Raw genomic sequence first — 23,312 nt, 5'->3', positions numbered from 1 at the left:
CGCGAAGAAAAATTATAAAAATATATAATTAAACGGTATAATTGATTACAATTTCCCTTTTCCTTCGTTTCCAATCTTTAGCAAAAAGGAAATAATAAACAAGAAAAATTACTCCTTCATAAATTACCATGATGGATGCACGCACGTCTTACTTTCTATCTATGAATGACTATACTTCTCCACGCGTTACGCTCAGACTTCACCCACTACACATCACATAGCTTACAAAACTCTTCCGTCGTGCGAGTAATCAATCAAGGTTTATTTCACCTACCACGTATCATGTAGCATAGCCATTGCTGAGCCTTTCTACTACCAGAGTAGTCAAACGAGACGACTATACTTTTCTGCGCGATACTCTCGGACTTCATCCACGTGAGACAGAGACTAACTTACAAAACTCTTCTGTCGTGAGAGTAATCAATCAAGATTTATTTCATCCACTTGGTATCACGTAGCACGAACCTGTGCCGAACCTTTCTCCCAGAATAGTCGAGCAAGGTACTTCTCACCTCGTTCCTTCGACCATTACACCCTTTTATTCTCTACTCTTAGACTGGATAACCAGACCACCCCCTTAACGAGCCTCTATGTTCTCAATAATTTCTGAATTTTCCAGCATCTTTCATGTTCCTGGAATTTTTCACAAACACGACACTTTCGTCGTAGAACCAGCCAGTAAAACCGAAGATCGCTAACCGAGTTATGGAATCGTCGTTGGAGAATTTTACACCCCGCGAGCATTGGCGTTATCATCTTTTATAGGTATTGCTGGCCATCGCGGAACGAGAACCGGACACGAGAGAGCCGAGAGAGGAGCAAGAGTACAATAACACGTTCCATCGAGGTTCCGTTTCCCTCCGCCTTAACGATTCCGAGTATCCCGAATTCCCCAGTGCGATTCATTTTTTTTTTTTTTTTTTGTTCGGTATGGTCACTAAGCAGCGTCGCTGGCTATACGACTGCTAACGACGTACCATTAAATCCAGTTAACGAGGGGAGCCGCGCTATTTACCGAGCTATTATTCTCTAGCAGAGGCGATCGTTCCGACCCCGACATCGGTAAACCGCAAAACCCCGCCCTTCATGGAAACGCGACCGAGTAACTGTTTGGCAACAAAGCTGATCGCCCGTTCCGCGACGCGATCTTCGTTCTTAGGATTTGGCAGAGGATCGTTGCTGAGGTGTTGGGACGACCATATCGACTCCTGATGACCTCTTGACATTCTAAAATTACTAACAGCGTGTCTTGCGCTTTCGCGCCAATTTGTCCGATACTCTCGGCCGATTTAGTTAATCGATTAGGATAACGAGAACCACATCTATCTGAACGGTGGGGTTGATTTATGCCGCGTGGACTTACTCTATTATTGAATTTTCTCGCTCGCAGATCGAGCGATGCAGAATATCGCGCACTATTATTAACGTCGATTATTGCCTATTCGAATGTAAATTCGGGCGTGTAAACTGTTTGGTTGCCGCGGCGTCGCGGTTGTTCGTGTAATGTTTACTCGCGGCAGGCCACTTTAATTTATTCACCCTTTCGGGGTGTGCTGTTTCGAGTTTATCGTTACAGATCGATTCCTACGTATCGGCCATTCATTTTTTTTAATTGATTGCAAGAAACAACGGAACCAGTCCAACTAGTCGAGCTCCCGTTCGTCGTAATTCCGTTCGAAACTATCCCAGCACCCTTCATTACAGTTCTACACGGGCAAAAAACGCCGATTCGCTATCCGCGACCCCGTAATTTAAAGAAACCCACGCGGTACCATTGAAGGAACCGTGCACGTATCTCTGGCGAAGACTCGAGACGAGTACTTAATTCGAGCAACTGAATTTCGTTCGTAAAAATTCTGACCACGTCGAGCAACGACCGAGAGTTGCAGTCAGATAGAATAAGAGTAATTAGGAGCGATGGGACTGATTAGATATATCGATGATACTGCGAGGAACTTTGAAAGCAATAACGACAAGGAATGAGAAATCTGTCGAAAAAAGACATTCGATTTTTAGCCTATTTTAACAAAAAACATACAACCTAAAGCATTATTTTCAGCGTTACAATCTCTCTCGTCGGTGCAAGATTTTTCAACCTCGATAACCGGAGTATCTTCTGTCCCGAAATTCAGCAATAATCGAGGCTCCACCGTGTTAACTCGGTATCATTCCCATCGCTAGCAATCGCCCAACCAGGAATCGAATCTACATCGAACCCGTCGATAATGGCGATGGCGAGAAACAAGGAGCAAAAGGAGAGCACAAGATCGGTCAGCGTCTGGAACCCTAAAGAGCGAACCCGCAACATTCCGATCCGTTACAATTACCGAATAATTCCAATGTTGGCCCCGCGTCGGGGCCAAAGGAACTCGAAATTAGGTTGATTAGAGGCTACCGTTCGTAAGGATCGCCACTACCGGAATTTAACCGGTTATTATAGAGATACCGTGGCGAACATCGTAGCTCGCCACGTCATGGTCGACGTGGAACGTCGAGCTCATGCTGCGATCCACCGCGAGACGTCGTCGGATCCTCGCCAATCTCTGCTGCAATTCGATAATTGCGCCAGAGATAATTGCACGCGTGTTATATTATCTGGCGCCGCGCAGAAAAACAAAATATACAAAATGTATCGCGTCTTCTGATTCATTTGTTTCGTATGATAGGATGGTTTGCAGGTGAAAATGATTTATGGAAGTTGTTGGAGGATCGTATTTAAATACTTTGTTTTATATGATACTATAAATTATCTTTTTACTAGTCTTCCGTCTAATTTATAACTTTTGTACATAGGCTTCTGTATGTATTTAATACTTTCTATTTTGATTACACATGCATTCTCTCTATATAAATATACATCACTTATGTCCACGATAAGTACAAACGATAATTTACAACAAGGACTACCATCAAAATCTAATACATTAAAAATGAAACATTAAATAAAAAGATATATCTCAAAAATGATAATACACCGTTTATCCAAAACTCCTCTGCCTAAAATCTTTCTACCAATAAAAAAGATCTTCCAATAAAAAGAAAATTATAGAACCGAGAGTAGCGATCAAAACAATCTGTTTGGGTCACGTAACGTAATATAGATATCACACGTTGAATGTACAAAAGAGACGATTCGAATTCGCTCGCGGGAACAATTAGGCCCGCAAGCGTAGACAAAGTTTCACGAACGGAAAAGAGTTAATTTTACGGTCCGCGGTTCCCCCAATCAGATAATTCACACGCATACCGTTTAATTATCGATATGGACGCGTTCCGCGCTTGTCTTACTCGACCTAATCGCGCGCTCGATCGCGTGTGCGCCGATGCATACCTGCAATTTTGACAAAATTGCGCAGTCTGTTATTTACCTCTGCAAACAGGTTAATTACTTACTAACGGATAAGAAATGGGCGATAATCGGACCCCCGGTATCACAATTTAACGAATCTCCGACGGAATGTTTCTTTCAACTTTATTTCAACTTTACTGACAGCTTTCTTCGAACATTCACCTGGCAATATTCCTTTGAAACATTTTTTATATATTTTTTGTTTGTTTAAATAACACGTTTAATCTCTTCGATCATACCGGTGCACGAGTATACGTTTTATTTTTTTTTTATTTGGTTAGTTACTGCGACGCGAAAGTAAGACGTAAGAAGTAATTCCTCGAATTCCCGGATTATCGGCGGCGTAATTTAATTAAGGTCAACACATTTAAAACGTTCGTTTGAATTACGGTACGCCTGGCGATAAATCGCTCGTTTTAATGGCTACCATCTCCGAGCAATTATTGTTGCGCAAGTCGCCTGCCTTCGAGAGATGCTCGTCTGCCCACGCGGATGACAACGCACGATCGGAAACACGTTCGCAAGGGTAAGCGGCCATTAAGTTGGTACGAATAGTATCCGAGTCGCAATAGTTACGAGCTTGCTTCGTTAGTTGGTTCTATGGTGCTTCCTTCCAATCCACAACTCATTTTTTCCATGCTACGCTATAAATTTCTCGTGTATTTTTGGCAAAACATATTCGCGTACACGTGGCACAGATGGTAAAAATTTATTTTTCTCGAGCAGTTCAAACTTTACTTCTTCTTCGTGAAACATTTAACTTTATACTGCAAATTGATAGAATTATTTATCCTTTACTCGCCATTTGAAATTAGCCATTTGAATTAAATCACCCTTTTATCGGAGAAGGTTCTAAGGCCGAGCGAAAAAGCCCAAAACAAGCGCAAATATTTCACGATGCTCGTGCATGATCGTGCATCGTCGAGCGAGCGTTTCCGCCCACGCGGTTATGACGTTGCCCCGCGAATTCTTTAATACCGAAATAGGCTTGAAACCGTTTCGTTTCAGAGGTTAACCAGGGTCCCTCGAGTACTCGCCAGGCAGTTCTGCGGTTTGAATGGCTAGTTAGCGCGAAGATTGGTTTTCTTCGCATTATTGGTCCCTTCTTCGGTCGGCGTTATTGGGATCACCCAAACACACGGCAGTAAAATCAGCTAAGCTGGCGGTTATTTATTGCTCGCGGTGGCACAGGTGAAAGAAAGGAGCCTTAGTCACTCCCTTGCCATTCTCTTCCCCTTTCCGCAACCCTTGTCTCTTCTTCTTCGCTTTTATTTTCTTTTTTTCTTTTTTAAAAAAAAAAAACTGTTTTCTCCGCCATGTCATCGATAGTTCGACAGTTTTAACGACAGGAAGACTTCGAGAATAGATTGTATTGGTTCGTCGTTGTTCGGGATGACGAGTTATGTATCGGTATGTGAATTTCAATTTGACCCTTTCAGACCTGGCGTTCACAATCGAGGACACAAAGTTTAAAAATTTAGGGGTGTGCTGCGATAAGAAGGCAGCTGCAGTCTTTATAGTTTTGGGGTTGGAACATAATCACGGATTTAAAAAATTCCTTCTTAAATAAAATAAAAAAATAAATCCCCTATTAAGTTTTGAACAATTGTATCTTGAAAGGGTTAAGAATGAATCTTCGTCGAAATATCTTTCGGAGCAAAGTACCCATTTCGTTCTGTAATAAAATCTTTATTTGCGATGAGAAACGAGGACAGCTTCCTTCGGTTGCAATGACAGACAAGTCGTTCGCTATTTTTCGAGGCTCCCCGACGAGGCTCGAAAAATGCAATCTGTTCGTGGCACTAGAAAATTCGCGCGCGTAACAAAAGTCGATGAGAAACGAAGGCGAGGAACGGTTGATTGAAACGTCAGCCAACAGGAGTTATGTGCGAGGGATATGTTGAAGTATACATTGTACCCTTAACTTTATTCTCGCCCTTGTGTAGGACACATTCCAGACGACCCAATCGAATCGTGGGGCAATAAGGAGACAGCTCCAAACATTAATCCTCCCCTCCACTCTGAAAATCAACGATGGAATTTCATAATTAGGTACCTATGCTTCGACATGAAAAAGAACAAAATTTCATAAATCTGAATTTTAAAACGTTTTTTTTAATCTCCCAAAAATTTGAAGAAATGGCTCCTTATTGATACAATGTAAAAAGTAGATCGAATCGTTCCAACGTGCAAAAGGTTAAAATCATATCGCATAAAAGTTGAACAAAGATGAAAAAAGGAACTATAAAGAAGAGTCAAAGGTGTTCCACGGTGCAAAGGGTTAAGAGACACAGAACCTCGCGACGTCCTCGACGTCCTCGACGTCCTCGACGAACAAGGCACGTACACGAGGGCGCAGTTTATTGAAATCGAAAACGCCCATGAAGAATGCGCCCGTTTCGCGGGACGGCAATTTGCTCGCTTTGATTTCCACCGGTTCGTTCGCTGAGAGCGCGTGCAAGCGAGCTTTCCTTGCGCAAGCGAAAGTAATTGGCGATCGTAAAGCATCCGAGGCGTTAGCAGCAACAACGGAATTGTTACACGCGGCCGCCCCCTCCCCCTTCTCTCTCCTTCCCCCGCACCCTCACCCCTCCTCCTCCTCCCATCCCCCCCCCCCCTTCCAATACGGGCGACGATTAACAACCTAATAATAACAACCGTTCGACTCTCTGTTTAAGTCGTTAATCCCGCAGCCGCGACTCGACGCTTTTTCTCGCGTTTACGTTCCGTTTCCTACGATACGTGCAATTTACGGCGCAATTAGCGCCAGATATCCACCGTTAGAGTTATCATTACCGCTCGCCGTCGATGTAATTATTTCCCCTTGCTGCGAGAATTGTTGACATTAGCATAATTATTGTTCCGTCCCGCGCGGGCACAGAGATTCTCAACCGGAGCCGCGTCACGTGGCGATCAGCCATGATTGTTTCGCTTAACGCGCTCGCGACCAGCAGATATTTTACGTTTTCGATACCGAGTGGTGGCAGAAATAACAATATTCAGATGCTGGACGTCGGAAATTCGTATCGTTACGGCGAAGATAAAAATTAAAAAATACGTTTCGAAATATCGTTTAAAGTACGAAATTTCTTGGAAATGATATTCTGGTTAGAAACAAGGGCGCGGCCTGGCGCGCAATGAATTCCTGGTACGCGATGTTTACATGTTCGTTCGAAGGACCGAGAGAGTTTTGTTCTTAGTTTTATGGCAAGTTCCAAGTATCGATGTGACTTGAAATTTCAAGGAGTTATATTCGTCGATCTTGTATTAAATTGAACTACGATATTTCATTTTTTGTTGATAAATTTCAGTGACACGAGTTACAGAAATTTCACGGACTATTCCGTTCGTGTTAAAAGCGCACCGCGTATTTTGTTCATTTTCACATCGCTCTTCGTTTCGCGTACGTACAGTAAAAACTATTGGAAATGTCAATGAACAAACTGGCAAATAAACTGAAACGTGGTATCCGTGTGATTGCAACGTTTGCACGCCTCGTCCTCGATTTACATCGTATTCAAGTTGCACGATTTCGATTTAACACGCTCGAAAAATTGTAAAAGCGTTTCGTTTTAAACGATACAGTTTCAGTTTAACTCGTCGCGAACCTTTCAACCGTGACGTTATCATGCGTTCCCATCATATCTCAAATTTAATCATTTCGTGGCGGTGGTAATTGCCCCAAAGTAATTATCAGTTAACGAAATTCGACTGAAAACGCCTAAATTTGAAGTATGAATGGCTGAAAGGATCGCGATATCTATCATTGTTGTCGATCGAACGACTGATTATTTAACGAAACCAGTTGTAGTCGTATGGAAAGTAATATTTATTGATCGACGAATTGCGAAACTTTGTGCAAATTTATATTTTCATATGAACAGACGAAGAACAGAAATTTAGGTAACCGAAGGTGTAGTTTGCCTCCGAAATGTTGGAACGTGTACACGATATTTTATTTTGAATTTTTGTATAAATGCATAAATGTTTGGAGTCTATTAATAAATAAGTACGATATTGATACGAATGTGCATCGTAGAACATTCTGTAGAAAACATGTAGAACAGTGACTGAGAGTCACCTCTCGAGTGCAAAGGGTTAAGAAACCAGTCCTAGAGAATTTTTACATGGTTTTCTGGATTTTGCCGCACCGACGCTATAGCTCGCAAGCTTCCGTCGCGCTAGTCAATGACTAGTAATCATGCGTACTGATACTAAGTACGCTGGCCGATGGAACGGTTAGGTCGCGCGATAGAGGCACCACGGTCAACAATGATTCCATTGTGGCAAGATTTTACGAGTCGCTGTTAAAGCCTGTCATTACAGACCGAGTCTGCGGTGGCCGAGGCATCCCCGTTGCCAGGAAATTCCCGATGATTTACCGCTCAATTTTATGAACTTATATTCCATAAGACTGACGTATCTATTTCACTTAAACGCGTCCCCGGGGCGCGTGACGAATTGCGAGCCGTAACGCCATTGTAGCGGTTTATTACCCGCGGCCAGGTGTACGTTTCAGATACGAGACGCTAGCAAACGAATGGACAACGGATTTCTTGTTGTTGCCAAACACGGAATAAGAAACGGAGTCTTAAGAGGATTTGAAATTTCTTGGAAATGATATTCTGGTTAAAAACAAGGGCGCGGCCTGGCGCGGCCTGGCGCGCAATGAATTCCTGGTACGCGATGTTTACATGTTCGTTCGAAGGACTGAGAGAGTTTTGTTCTTAGTTTTGGACATGGACATGATGTGTCGTGAAAATGGCAAAAAATTCAACGACAAAAAATTGTTCAAATAATAAACGCACTGATACTTTTATTAAATCAATTTTTACAATTATCAAATGATGTAACAATATTACCGAGTACAATAAAGATCAAGTATGATAAAATTGTAAATAAAAATTCTTTTAAATAAAGATCGTACTTTCAAACGTCATTGTACACAGTCACAAGAAATTATCCGATTAACGATAATCTTATCCGATAAACGCTTTCGCTTGACAGCTAGCATATTGAAGACGGCTCGCGTATTTATTTATTTTCTAATGCTAGAAAGTTCAGTCACGTTCTAAGGTGTGTCCTTACATTACAGGATTCGCGGGAATTCAGCATTCGCTGCCAGTCAGTTTCTGCGCGGATCGAGAAAGTAGTTATGAGATAGCAGAGGAGCCCCTGACGAAAAGGAATTTCTTTCCTCGCCATTCGAAACATGAAACAATAACGATTTACTCGATTAAAATAACGAATACGCGATCGCAAATATTCTTGGATGCAAATGTTGCATTTAAACGATCGAAAACTGTAGCGGTATCAAATATTCTGTGATACCGATACCATCGGAACGTGGGAGTTAAAATATAATTTCGATTCTACAGAGATCCCCGCGCAAAGGGCCCGAGGTGATGCAACGCGCGCACTTCTAAATTAAACCTATTTTATCTTGAAAAGAGTTTACCATTTGATGCATTCTGGCAGTGTTGTAATAGCCTAGATTCGGCATCCGTCCTTCAGATGAAGTAACTTCGGCAAACGAACGGACACTTCCAACCGTCCAACAGCAACGACTCGCAATCAGTTCGATCTCGGCCAAGTTACGCAGAATCGGTCATCGTTAAACCCGCGTGAATCGCACTCGACACTGTTCGCTCACACACCACTCGAACGATCCCGAAAAACGTCGCTGGATAAGTCCCCGATCGCGCGCACTATCACCATGCGAAGCGAGCTGGGCCCACGCGGCGCTCTAATCGGCGCCCTACCAACTGAACGCGTTGACTACGCGTCCCCGAACACTCGGGCCCCGCAACACTTGGGCCCGTAACACTCGGAGCAACGACACTTGTGCAGACAGCGTCGAATCCGTGAATATCCCGCGCACTTTCGCGTGCCTGGCGCGTGATTCCCGGCTACCTGTCTCTGTAGGGCCCGTTTCCGACGAGGGAGCGACGAGGACAATGCGGATCCGGCCCCGGGGACGACGAAACGTCAGAGATAAGGAAAGACGACGGCTGAGAAAGAGAGAGGGAGAAAGGGAGCCGAGATATATCGAGTTACCAGCGCACGGTGGATATTGTTTCCCGATAGCCCGACCTTCGTGTATGGGTATTCGCCTTAAACCGTCGTACACGCAGGAAGACTCGAGGGTGACTGCGCCCGCGGGGCCTTAGCTACCAGATAGTCGCGACCGAAAGGCTCAGGGTGGGAACTGGGCTGGGCCTTACGGTCCCAACTGCCTTTCCAACGAGTGCTCATTGGTCGGCAGGCCTCGGAACGGACCCAATCCCTGGTTTCGCAGTCGAGATCGGCACGTGAACGCGGGACGCCCAGCTCGTGTCGGATTGGTTAGCCCGACGGGCCCCAGCTTGCACGCTCGCCCGCGCTTCGCTGCCGCGGATAAACCCCTGGATAATGTCGTGGGGATTTTATTTCGCGAATAAAGGATGAGCCTTTATCTCTTACTCCTCTGCCCCCTCCCGGCGGGCCCAACGATCCCGGGGCCCGATATCGTTCGAGTTTCGTAGATACGACCGAGCCTCGAGAGAGAGCTTCGGCGATTTGCCTCGATACGATTCGATGGGTACCGTCAATGATTTCGCGATGTTTGGGTTTTTGTTTCGCGAGAATTGGAGTCGGGTGGTTCGGAAAACGGTGGGACTGTCGTTACTTCAGCGAGAGATTGTTTTTCTTGGATATTTATTTAGGGATTTTAATGTAGTTTATATTGTACGTATTAACTCACAATATGTAACTGCTTAACGTGTTTATTTCTATGAGCGTATGACTCGGAGGTCGACACACGGATGGACAACGCAAGACCTCGAAGTCGTTAAGTTTATAATACACATAATCAGACCGCGGATCTTTATGCATTTATAGGAAATTTGAATGTGCAAAGATCTACAAAATCCAAACAATATGCAAGAATATAAAAAAGATTGAAAATTAAGTTCATGTTATAATATTTGCAGAATAAACTAAATTTCTATTTAGGTTCAATTTTTGTCGGCACGTTCGCGAAGATTTTATTTTGCATAAAGATCCGCAGCAGTGTGTTTTATTAAGAAGAGACGACGTCTACGATGAAACAGGAAGTGTGCGAGTCGTAGTAGTAAGGAAGACCAAGGGGACAGCTACGTTCCACGAAACGGTCGAAGGAATTTCATTCATTCGTTCATTGGTCAGGTAGCCGATCAGAAATCTACCCTCTGGACTCTCTGCCCCCAGGTTGAATAGGGTCGTCGACCAGAACGATGGAACTACGTAGTCGCATTGAATGCGTCCGCGTGGTCAGCAAAGATCGGAACTGTGTAGCCGTTGAATCCACCGTTCCCCGTGAAAATAACGCGATTATCATTGGCTCGCCCTTCTCGATAGGGGAAGGAAGCCGGCAAGAAGGGCATCCAACTTAATAAACGACGATTCAGCTTCGTAGAAACGGGAGACGTTCCTGAATAGACGAGGCGATGTCGAATTTTGTTTCTTTTGAGGTGGCTGTCGTCGTTCTTTTGATAAGAATGTAGTTTGATTAACTCCTTGGAACATGGGTTTTTTGTTTAGTTTTTCAATGAACAATAGGAACTTAGAAAATTTGCATTGCATCCAACAACCTCCCAAAAATAAGCCATCATCTGAGATCACAATGTTACATTCTATTTGTCCAAAATAATCGATTCAGATACTTTCGACGAATATGAGATAATCGTGTCGAATTCACGGGGCACTTACTTAGTCGAAATGTAGATGCCGTTGCGCGCGAATAGTATTCAAAAGGTATGCGCACCATCGGAGCAGGAATTCCAAAGATGAAATTACCTTACGAGGAATTCCTGAATCGGTTGTACGAACGCGGCAGTTAGGTCCGAATCGTGACAGCCCAGGGCGTGCACGCGAGCCTACAAGAAAATTTCAGATCGAGCTGGCGAAATTGGAAGGGAGGCCTTTTAACGAGATGCGGTCATCACTATGGACCAAAACCTACGCTCATCTTTTTACGGTCATCTCCTCCACACGCGCGTTTACTCCCCCCTCTTCCTTTTCGTTTCTTTGTTTCCCGATGGAAACAACAATAATTGTATTTTAATACTTTACACCCCGCTCGCGTCACGCTCTCGAGCTCTCGCGCAGACTCGTCACAAGACAAATCAAAACGCTGCGGTACGCGTTCAACCACGTTCGTATCCTTTTTTATGTTGCAGGCATATTGGAGTTGGAGTTCTACTTGAAACTGAAAGTAAACGATAGGCTTTTTAATTCCAACGATTATTTATTTTGGAATTTCTTTACTGTGTTAGGTGTCTAGTTCGAATGATCCATTTTCTAAATATAGGCAACTACATGCACGAAGGTTGAAATTGATGTTCCCAGTGGTTTTATTCTGAAGAAATTTCAAACACCACTCCAATCATTATTACTCCAAAACCAGACAGACCCTCCAGGACCCAAGACGCAACCCTCCCCAACTTCACTCAAACCACCCATATAACCACTTTGAAAACCACTCTGCTCTTCTCGAAAAAGATTGTCGAAATGATCATAAGGTGCAAATATCCGAGACATCGGCACCTCGCAGAAAACTTTCGTCAAAGACGTCTCCATCGTTTAGGACTAGTCTACGCGGCGACTCATCTTTGAAACTCATCGTGGCCGGTTTGTCATCATCTTTGCTCATTTGCACAATATTTTCCAACACTTCGTCTCCCGGGCGAAGTTTCATCGCAGCCCATTGAGACACACTCGAGAAGATGGTTTCCTCTTGAGTTCCCGAAGCTACAAAAGGATGCTGGGCGCTCTATACACGCTCGGTACGTATTGCAAATTTAAACCGGCGTATATCTCAGGGCGTAACCAAAGAGGTAGGTAGGTTGGTAGGTAGGTATAAGGGATCTTATTGATCTGGTAGCCCGGGGCGTGTCATCCTGGGCTGTTGGCCGCAGGGAGGACCGCGGCTAACCCTAAAGCAAAGGGGGATCCCCGTGGCTGGCGCATGCGCCCCCGAGACCGTTTTCTCTGCCCAGAGGGCTAACTTACACCAATCACCAGGAGCTAGAAACCCTTTTCGCCGAGGGGTTCGCCAAGAACTTCCCTCTCGGAGGGAGAGAACGGCTATATATCGCTGATCGCCCGTCTGCTCTGCCCTCTGTTCGCCTAAAATCGCCTCTATTCGCCGAATGTTTCCCTCGTGGCGTCGGGGAGAGACATCGTTCAGCCGACGAACGTTATTATTACCGCCATTATTACTTCGGCTGGCTTTGTTAACGCGTGGCTTTTCCTGTCTCGCTGCCAGACCTCTGAACCGTTATCTACAGTTTGTATACGGATTCGACGGAAGGAAAAATGAGATGGGTGATTCGGGGAAAGATTGCGTTATGGTAGCGACGTGCCCGGCGCTTTGGAGCAACTGATGTTCGGTAAGGTGCCGCGGAACCGACGGCAATCTTCGTTAAGCTGGAAATCGTGGATAACTACTTCCGCGAAGTTTAATCGTTGCTCCATCTCGAGGACTCCGTCGAGCAAGCTTTTTATTTTGACGAATGCCTAGTGCGCACGCGCTTGGTTTCGTAATTATTTACCGTGTATTTATGTCTGTTTCTACTGTTTTCTGTATATTTAGGTAATTTAAAGAAATATTCCCTCGTGTTGTGTTTCCGTTTTTGTAGTCGACGTTTCTTGTACATTATTTGGAGAGATAATATTTTTCTTTAGACGTAATAAGTGTTGGAAGCATGTTGCACATAATTTTTAGAAATGTAAAGCGAACTACGGTGTAATACAGTGTACAATAATATCCATCATAGTCATATATTCCGTCCTAAAAAAAGAGTATCCCTCACTCCCCAATCGTCGTATCTCCATTTTCCTTTTAAAGAATCTCAGCAAAGGTCTAAACTTAACGAGCGTTTCTTGATCACCGTGCCCATAGGAAACGCAGACTGTTCGGCAATTAGTTTTGAACCCATAAAGAAGCTAAGCGCGTTTAACATATGGCGCGCGACGATCTATGCGCTTCTAAACCAGTTCCTGGCATAGCATGAGTTATAAAGACTTTACACTTGCAGCGCTGTAATTACAACAGTCCAACGGTCATACCTATTCCTCATCGTGAACCGCGACGAGTTTGTCGTGCTGATTACATTTCGTAGCAATCAATGATTATAAATTTTATAGAGAATAAATGAATTTTTATATTCGTTCATGTTCTCGTAGACTTCACCCTATTTCCACGTACCGTAAACGCATCGACATCTGCATTCTAGTGATTAGCGATTTGGCAACAAGGCAGACAAGTTGTCTAAGCTTGTTTGGCAACAAGAGTAATCTTCTCGTCTGTAGCTCGTAATGATGATCGAGATAATATTGCCAAACAAACTTGGACTATTTGTCCATCTATCGGCCGCATAATTACCGATCGCATTCTACAGCAACCGTGGCACGATTATGTTCCTTTGATTAAGTCGCGTAAACGTGAGTCGTCGAGTACTCTTCTCACGGCGTCGATCCATGTGAAAATACCTGGCGAATCTTTCTATCATCGATCGCAAATTGCAGCACGTCGAGATGGTGCAATTTGCGATCGACGCAAAATTGTTGACCTTTCGAGCAACAATACTCGATACGTCGAGCCCCAACTGCCAGTTGAATGTTCGTTGGTACGAGCACTAACATCATTCGTTCGTCGCAAATATTTTACGATGAAAAACGTATCGTGAGATAGTAAAGTAGAACTACTCTGACACCAAAACTTTAATCCAAAACCTGTAGATAAAAAGTATTATCATGGATCAAAGCTGACCATAAAATCCACCTCGTGTCCTTAAAACCTTTTATAGTTTGAAGTAATTCGTAGTTGCTCCGAGTTCAACGACATGTTGAAAGACTTGGTCGTTTTCTCTTGCAAATAAAGTACTATCAATCGGCACCTCTATCTCTCAGCGAACGTCAAAGCAATTCCAACCGAAAGATGACCAACTGCTTGTACTCGAGGTCTGGCTGCGTTTATCTTCGCGCAACAACCAGGTTACAAGTTTCGGACGAAGCGGCACTCGACGTCCTGCAACTACCCTGTTCGTCTTCTATCGAAAGCTGAATCGTTAACCTTTATTTCCTTTTCTCGTGATCAAGTACGACTTGCTGGTGCTAGTTGAAAGTTAAGGATCGAAGGATCGTCCCGTGGAAGGGAATCGTAAGTGCCGATCTTTAACGAGCACGGTAACTATTGGTACTTACTCGGTGCGATGTTTACACGCACCGTGTTATGGACTTCTTTCGCGGACTCTTCTTGTCGCTTCGCCTCGGAGCAACTCAGCCCGGGCTGGTTCGCGCGGCAGTCGTAAATCACCATGAAAGTCGGCGTTGCGCTTCTACGACCTCGGCGGAGGCGCAAACGGTCCCGAGGAACGAGAAGAGGATGTCGAAGAGGACCCCGAGACAAGGCGACCAAAGATTAAACGGCAATCAACCGTGCCCGCCGATGGCTTGTTAGCGTTTCTACCATTTCTAAGCCTCGTCTTGCGCAGAAACTGGTCAGATTCTTGCACGAAAAGCGTAGTCCTAGTAAATACTAGAGTGTTTGTTTCTCTTGCCGATATGAAACGGTATCTCAATAGAATCTCATCGAAACGAATCGCGAGGACATTATCGATTCGAATCCTTCATCCGACGTTACAATCACTCACGACGATAAATCGTATCGTTACGCGGAGGATCCGAGCACGCGTTTCACGCAAGAAGTCCAATATCCACAATAGATATCGATACAGGCAGTTTTCGACTAATCAACCGCCGCGTGTTTACCGGAAACTAGTTGTACACACAGCGCAACTATCAGCAGCCGGATCCCGGTATTTACCGAAATCGTATTCGCCCGAGTTTACATTCAACCTGGTTTCGACGGTTACACAGAGGATACGCGAGCGGCGTTCCTCCTATCGAATCACGCCGTGGTACGCATCTTATTAACATATTTGTAACGTATAAACGAAAATACACCGCAGGTGTTATGGACAAATATTTAAAAATCAATAATAAACGCGTTGTGCGGCGAGCTGGTTAATTGGAGTTTTAAAGCGTGTTTACCGTGCGCAATCCGAAATCGTGAATCCCGGTAACTTGATGCTGAATTTTTTTGTCAATCAGTTCGCGTTTCGCCCGGCGTTACCTTTTATTTAATTGAACGATCGCGAAGCGCTTGGAAAAGCTTTTCACCCCAGAACAATCGTTGAATGACTATTATTTTTTAAGTATTATTATTTCACGTAACAAATAAATAACGCATGCCAATGTTTTTGTACGTTATAGTAAACATGTTGAACTAATAAATAAAATTGCTTTCGTTTATTTTTAACAATTCTTTTTCATCGATATACTGGATCATTCGTAAGCAACAAATCAGACAGATTATTGAATCATAGTATTGTTGCAAATTAAAAGCTTCAGAAGAATCGTCTTCTTTTGGCAGAATTAGTTTGAATATTTACCTTAAGTGAGTTGTTCGATAATTTTATCTCCTGTGTTATATAATTTCTAGAAAAGTTATACGTAGCCCAAGAATTAATTTGTACACCCCCTATACAGAACAACGTTAACATTTCTATACACAGAACTTCGTTTCTTTAACGCACCATCCCACCTGAGGATAGGAGGGTCTCGAGCCGAAAGAAAGACCCTAGTCGTTTCTTATTCCATGCCTAATAGGTGTTGCATAATTCACAACATTGTTTTTCGAATCAGCTACACACAGCTCCCGAAGCCCTCGACAAGAATCCTCAAACTGAGCGAGCAGAATACAAAATAAGAGGAATCAGAACGGGAACGGTAAGAATAAGGGATCCAGTGGGAGCAGAAAGTTTAGGGACTCGTAGTCCTTCGTTCAACAACCGCGCCCTTCGCGGTTTCGGTCTTAATTGCCTGGATACCAAACGCTCTAACTTTTGTAATTTGTGCGCGTACGTTTCATAGAACCCACAAGGCGGAACAACAAGACGTAACAAGATATTAAGTTGAACATAAAGATCAACAGTGTGCGCTAATTGTTATGGTATGGTCGCCAAAAAGTGGTCGTGTCTCGCATTTTTCGAGTCCGATACGTAAATCTTGTATGTAATTGATAATTCAGGGCCAATTGAAGAAACGCGATGAACAAGTTTCAAATCTAAGAAGTACTTTCTTGCGTATATTACTGCACAGCGTGGAATTATATCCAAGAAATGAATTTTTATACGATCTTTCGTTCGAAATACACGTGTACGAAGAGAAATTCGCGATCTTGCCAGCGGCGTTTCAAACTCTGTCCGTGATAGTTATCGTGTTCCGATAAATCGGACGCGTTACCCTTAGACACTGGCGAGACATGGGAAAGCGAGAAACATCATGCTCAAACATCATAACAAAAGAGTTTATGAAATTTCCAGTCTCGCCAATTTCTAATCTCACCAAGTTCTCGAAGGAACTCATCTGAACCTTAAGAAAAGAAGAGCGCCTGTCCAGGCCCCTCGGAAATTCGTCACGGACCTTAGCGAGCACCCCGACAGGGGCCGAAGAGGGGCCGAAGAGGGGCCGAAGAGGGGCCCCCCAGCCGACGTTCATCGGCCCCCTCGGCGTAATCCGCTCCGTATATCCTCTGGCCGAAGATAATGCGTGCTCGCGGCCGACGTGCATCGCGAGAGAGTGTCGAGGACGCTGCCAGTGGAAGTTCCCCTTCACCTCCCCTCCCGCCGTTCGGGAAAGGGCGAAACAGGACGCGTAGGGCTGAAGGTGAGGGAACCAAAGGGTAGAGGGGGTTAGACGTCGGTGCATAATCGATGATCACAGTCATAATAAATGAAGTATGCCTTGGTAGGAAGCGGGCAGGGTGTAGGTACCTGACGACGGCCCCGGGCGTCCGCGGGAAGATCATCTTCTTCGTCCGTAATCCGAGGTGTGCGTCGCGTATCGCGTATCCGATCGGAATCTCCAGCACTCCCTTGGACCGAACCGAAAGTAGCTAATCATAATAACGTGCCGGTACCCTAGTACCCAGGTGCGTGCACGCCCCGCTACGATTACCCGGCATTATAAATTTCAGTTGCCCTCGACGCGTATAAACTCTCGCTCGCCTCGCCGTCTTTCCTCGGCGTGGAGTAGGATAGAGGAAGAAATAGGGAGAGAGAGAAGATTATGCGAAGCTTACGCACCGCGTCCACGCGGGGTAAAAAAATCTCCTCGAGATGGCGGACACTCGAGGAACACGCGGAGGATATTCCGCGCCACCAGGTTCTTCCCCAGGGTAGCTCCTTTGAACTTTCGCGGCGTGTTTGCGCGATGAATCGGCGCGCGCGGAACCGTTGCGCGCCATTATCGCGACCGATGCACTTGGACGATGACTTTTTTCAGTGGTGAATGACTTCCGTGGTCGATCGGGTGCTGAATTTGGTGGTCTTGCGACGCGGAGGACGCGGGAAGCGTTGGTTGTTGGGATTAGGGCCTGTGCTTGGCTGATGAGTTTGATTGTTACTGGAGCCCCCGTTTATACGTGTACGCGTAGATTAGGAGTTTGGTAACGAACTGTCTTAATTCACATTCTACGACGTCGTTACATGTTTCTATTTTGTATACGTTGAATTTGCGTAACGAAGAGTTGAGATTGTTGGAGGTCAAGGAATGAAGAATTCTCATAAAGAAGAGAACACATTTCACTTCTTCCTAATGATAGTAAGTTGCATAGAGATTTCCAAATTAAAATATTCATTATCAAACGAAAAATTCTTTCTAAACTAAAAATTCTAATAAACAAGTGCTTAAAATTCACCCCCTCCTTAACTCTAGACAATCTTTTGTTTACAATTTAATGATTATATAAAATTACTGTTCATCCTTCACTCGTCGAATAGAATTTAAACTCAAATTTAAATTCAGAGTGTAAAATAAATTCGCGTGTAACGGACAATTGGAAATTTAACCATCAAATTGAATAAATTACCCTATGGCGAGCTGCGAATCATAGCTCGGTGTATGTCAAAGAAAAATTGAGTTACAGTATGATTTCATACAGCTTCCTGTCGGGAGTGTAAAGTCATGGTGCAGTTCAATTTCATATTTTTTTTTTTTTTTCGTTTATATACACCACTTTGATTCTCAGCCCGCCGTATGTTGGTTCCATTCGTTACCAATTATTCGAGTAGAATTTGTCCATCTCTGCCCCGAGGGCGTTGCAATTTTCTTCTCCAGCTGTCAATAAAAGTACTTTCCACCATGAATCTTTCGACAAACCGAGTACTACTTAATCTCGAGTTAATTGAAACGATTTTAATTAGAAATAAATGTCCACGGTAGTTTATGGAAGAATAAATCAACAGGGGACCCTGTTGTCATAAAACAGATAAGAAGATAGTTTAGATAGATACTTAGTAGGAGAAGATAATAAAGAAACGGAGAAGTACGTAGTTCTTCATTTTGTATAATACCTTCATTCAGAATTAACAATTCAGAATTACTAGAATCTTCTTTGCTCTTCGTTTTAATGCAACCTGTAAATCTATTACCAAGAAAAGAAGGACATTATCTGCAAGATTTCATACATTTTTCAAGTCCAACAAACAACTATCAACATCTTTCGTTCAATTCACTTGACTCAACGATAAAGAAGACTATCCCATCCAATCGGAGTCGAACAATTCACCACTATTTTCCGCGGTACGTAATCCTTCAACCCCTAACTCAAAACATGCAAACATTACCCCCAAAAAATAAAAAAAAATTTCCCTATCCCCAAAACGATCCTCTGCGACAATCCCAGCGCCGATTCTCCTCGATCAAAAATCCACCCCCTCCCCCCAAACGACTAAAGAAACTTCCAAGTTCTCGCGGCTGCTAATAAAGGTGATCCCTGACAACGTCGCAGTGAATTTTCGCCATTCCGCGGACCGGTGCCGAGCGTCGCAAATCCCCGATAAATCTGCTCCGACGGATGCATTTGCATCGTTTAATACTTTTTCACGCGAGCTGGAACAGGCGAGAGAGAGGGCGGCCGCGCGCGAAATGTACACGAACGGCGAAAAGGGTAGGAAAAGGGTGTAAAAGAGAGAAGGAGAGAGCCGTCCTCGCGGAGACAGAGGCAGGGATAGGGTAGCGGAGAGACAGGGGGCCCGAAGAGGGTTGGAACGAGGAGAGAAAGAGACGCACCGAAGTTGGAATTGATCGGAGGAGGAAGGATTGGAGGGATGGAACCGGAGGGTTGCCCGCAGCGCAAGCGCCCCTCAGGCGACGTCACATTGATTCCTCCGGGAAGAGCTTACAAAATGGCCGCCGGCGTTCCATTCCTTCCTTGCTATTCGTACCGGGTAGGCTTCCGTCTATCTAGGTCTCTTTGTCTGAGGTATATGGGAATATGGGCGGCTGCCGTGACGCTCGAGCGCCGCGCAGCGGGGGTGGTGTGAGGAAATCGATGCACCTTAGGGAGAGGAATCGCGTAGCTCCACGTTCGCGTATAATCTCGCTAGAGCTTGCCCCCGACTCGTTGGAATGCCCGTGTTTGGCTGGTTGGATAGAGGAACGAAGGAGAGTTCCCGGCGCGGAAGGAATTGAATTATCAACCGAGGCGGAAGGTGCAACCTCTAAAGATAAACTGGCTTCCCAAAGTGAATCTTAATCTGATACCGGGGATGTAACCGTCTATCGGATGCTAACCGGCAAATAAGCCCCGTCTTTCGACCGTCAGACGAGCTGCGACCGACGATCTATCGCGGGGGTGAGATCCTATGCCTATAGATCGAGCACAGTCCCAGAGACGCGAAGGAAATTAAAATTGCAGTCGATGAAACAGTAGGGAGAGAAACGAGGCTTGATTGTGTAGAGGAGAATGTTGTACCCAGACTACAATCTAGCTAAGAACACTTTTAATTTTCTATTTAGGTTCTCCTAAAAGTTCGTGTCACTTAGACTTCTACTACTCAAATTAATACGTGAAACGTACTCTTAAGTGACCTTATAAAAAAGGTCTTTCTGATATAGCCATAATACCGTCATCATAACATTTCTGTAGTTTCTTTTATTAAATATTGACACTTATTGACCTAACTCAGACTTAATAGTTAATGCAGCTATCTGTGTAGTAAAGTCGCAGGGTGGGATGAAACACGCGAGACGCGAGGGAGATTATTAAAGGTAAAGGCAATTACCAAATGCGCATGCACCATTTATACAAAAAATGTGGTCCTGCAAATATCTTGCAATATCTCTTTGAACAACCCTGGAAATGGAGACGTGTTACATTCGCTTGGTCCATCCTGTGTTAATATTCTCCAGGAGAGCAGCATCGATTTGCGAAACGATTTATTGCGATGGAAATAATCATCACGGCCTGCTTGCTAAAGTTATGATTCCCTGGATAAATACACTCGATCGCTAGGTACACGTGATTACATAAATGTTGCAGTAAAGCTCGCTGGTAATTGAAATTCCACTGCGCAGCCTCAAATATTGCGTCGTCTGTCTGCACTTCTGTATTTCGCCGTTTCTCTTGTTTCCTGGTTTATATCGTTACAACGATTACACAGTTGGCGGTACTAATTAATGTTACGGATAGATGTATTCCTTGTTCCGCGAAGGAAACGCGAATTTAAGCGAACTTCGAACGACATCAAAATATTTAGAATTCGATAAAGTCAGTGGGTAAAACATCTTGATGCCATTTTTCGAGAACACTTATCACAAACTCGTAGAATCTCTTGAAAAAGTGATAGCTTTATATGTAAACAACGTAACTGTCAGTTTATAAATGTCAGCAGCCGTGCATAATATTACATTAGCATTGATATTCGCATGATTTTTGCATTTAAAGTAAAATCATCTCTCTTTGTCACCATAAAGGATTTTTTAGAGCAGACTTAAGGATTATGTTTCTTAATAAAATAACCCAATTGGTACGGAATACATCCGACTTTTAAATTTGAAATAAAAGTACATCTGATCACAATTAAACATAAAAGAAGATGTCTTTACAAAACACAACAAACACGATTCGTCTATTTTCAAAGAAACCGTCAAATAGTAACAGTCAGAAATTGAAGCTTCCTAGTGGCAGTCTAACCCATCGTTTATGGCGACTCGATAGCAGGTCTCTCAATCGTTACCAAAAGCGCAACGGCGTAGATTGCGCTCGCACAATCGAATTATTATGCAACGCGCGGCACGGATAAATTATGAGCGGGAGTATCCGCGTTCTTTTATCCTCAGAACCTCTGACCCGGGCGTTCAACACAGGGGATTAATCCGAAGACCTGTAATTGCGCGCCGCGTGTACGTGGCTCTGCGTGTGCATCTGCTCGATTGCGTTATTGCAACGTCGTTAACGTGACAGGACACGGTGCGCCTATCGTATCCGGATTGCTAAATTTCGATGCGAAAAAAATGAACGCCAGAATTAATGGTGTCACGCAATCGGTAATGAGCCTTCGGACAAGTTCATCAGAATTTGCATAATCGGTCCAGTCGACGCGCAAAGGGACGGAACGATTGCCCAAACTGAAATTGTCGGGTTAAAGAGAGACATACTCGCTGTTGTCGATATCATGTTACGCGATATGCAAATTTCAGATGTGTAGACTGTTTTACGCGATAGGGAGTAGAGACTCTTGGTGATTTTATTTATGTTTGCGTACAATAAAAATGTATGTATGCCTTCATCGTATAAAAACTTACCTATGTTTAAATCATACAAAAAAAAATTCCATGTCCACGAAACGAAAGGACTCGTACCACAAGAATTAACAAAATTTCTGTTTCTTTAATCACAAATTCTTATCGCTCCAACGATGAACGAATACCACGTATCGATTAGTGTTACACGTAACGTAACAAACACTAATTAATTCCATCAGCCCGATTCCACAAATATCACACTTCTGTGCAGCGATAGAGCTACAATTAAATAACACCTCTACTATCACGTTCACCCCAACGTTACATAATTATACATAGGGAGGCTACAAACGTTGGCTAAACAATATCTAATTCAGCTGATAACCGAATAATCCATCCCGATTTCCGATAGTATGCGAACGGACGTTTAAAAGCATATCGAAGTACCACGATTATTTACTTTTCCTTTTGCATGTAACCTAATTAATGAATCATCCGTGGTGTCTGAATATCAAACGACAACATTTTACGATCGCTTAATGCGCGATACACTTTTCCACAAAGTGCACGCCTACGCGAGCCGAGCAATGCGTTTATGCAAATTTGCACGGTTACTTGTTCATGTGCGTAAGTACACATACAGTATGGCGATATCGAATGTTACAGTTTCGCCGGGAGTCCTCGTGTGCAAATGGGAGATGAAGGCCTGCGGTGACCATGAAATGCCCCCGTGAATATATTACGCTGTTGGATACTTCCCGATTCGAAAGAATCACGCACGACTTCAACCGCGGAGCAACAATGCGATCTCTTAATTAATGATGTACACCTTGGTGACGACGTCAGATTAAATAAACAGGACTTGTGGATAACCAGGCAATGTAATCAAGATTCTCCTCTTTTTGAAAACGATCATTCTTTCATGCAAAGAAAACTTTCTAAAGGATCAAGTGAATTATACAAGATATTATTTATGGTTTTCTTTATCATTTTTATCTGAACGTTTCGTGTGTGTCTACTACATGAATTGGAAGATGATATTCTTTAGAAGAATACCAATGGACGTTGCGATGGAAACTTTTCGAATCTAAACTCCGAAACCTTCCTAAAACCCTTCTCCTAAAAAAATCCAATTGTGTAATAACTTATTACTAATAAGACATCGAAGTGATCACCAGCAATCGTAGCCACATACGAACCAGTTGTTCCCGGTATTCGACCTCCGTGCGTGCGGGTGATCGCTCAAAGTCCATCTCAGGCTCTAGCCAAACACTTCCGTCTCGCAATTAGTCGAATACGCGTAAATATCTATCAAACGGTGAGTGATTCCTCGAGTACATTTAGTCGA

The 23,312-nt window shown here is 43.8% G+C and overlaps 1 protein-coding gene across 3 annotated transcripts in view; it reads right to left on the bottom strand.

Annotated features, from left to right (window-relative positions):
* The window catches only part of LOC128874056 (transcription factor AP-2-epsilon), a 189,937-nt gene that overhangs the window by 101,786 nt on the left and 64,839 nt on the right, over positions 1-23,312 (bottom strand). The window contains exon 1 of one of the 3 annotated variants that reach the window (XM_054118316.1): positions 8,808-9,025. The exons of the other annotated variants lie outside the window; for them this stretch is intronic. The gene's annotated coding sequence lies outside the window, so the exon portion shown is untranslated. Of the gene's footprint in view, positions 1-8,807; positions 9,026-23,312 lie in introns of those variants that run through there. 3 annotated transcript variants of the gene reach the window in all.

The sequence above is a fragment of the Hylaeus volcanicus genome, chromosome 3, assembly GCF_026283585.1.
Source record: "Hylaeus volcanicus isolate JK05 chromosome 3, UHH_iyHylVolc1.0_haploid, whole genome shotgun sequence".
Taxonomy (NCBI): Eukaryota; Metazoa; Arthropoda; class Insecta; order Hymenoptera; family Colletidae; genus Hylaeus; species Hylaeus volcanicus.
This window is presented reverse-complemented; position numbering and strand designations above follow the sequence as displayed.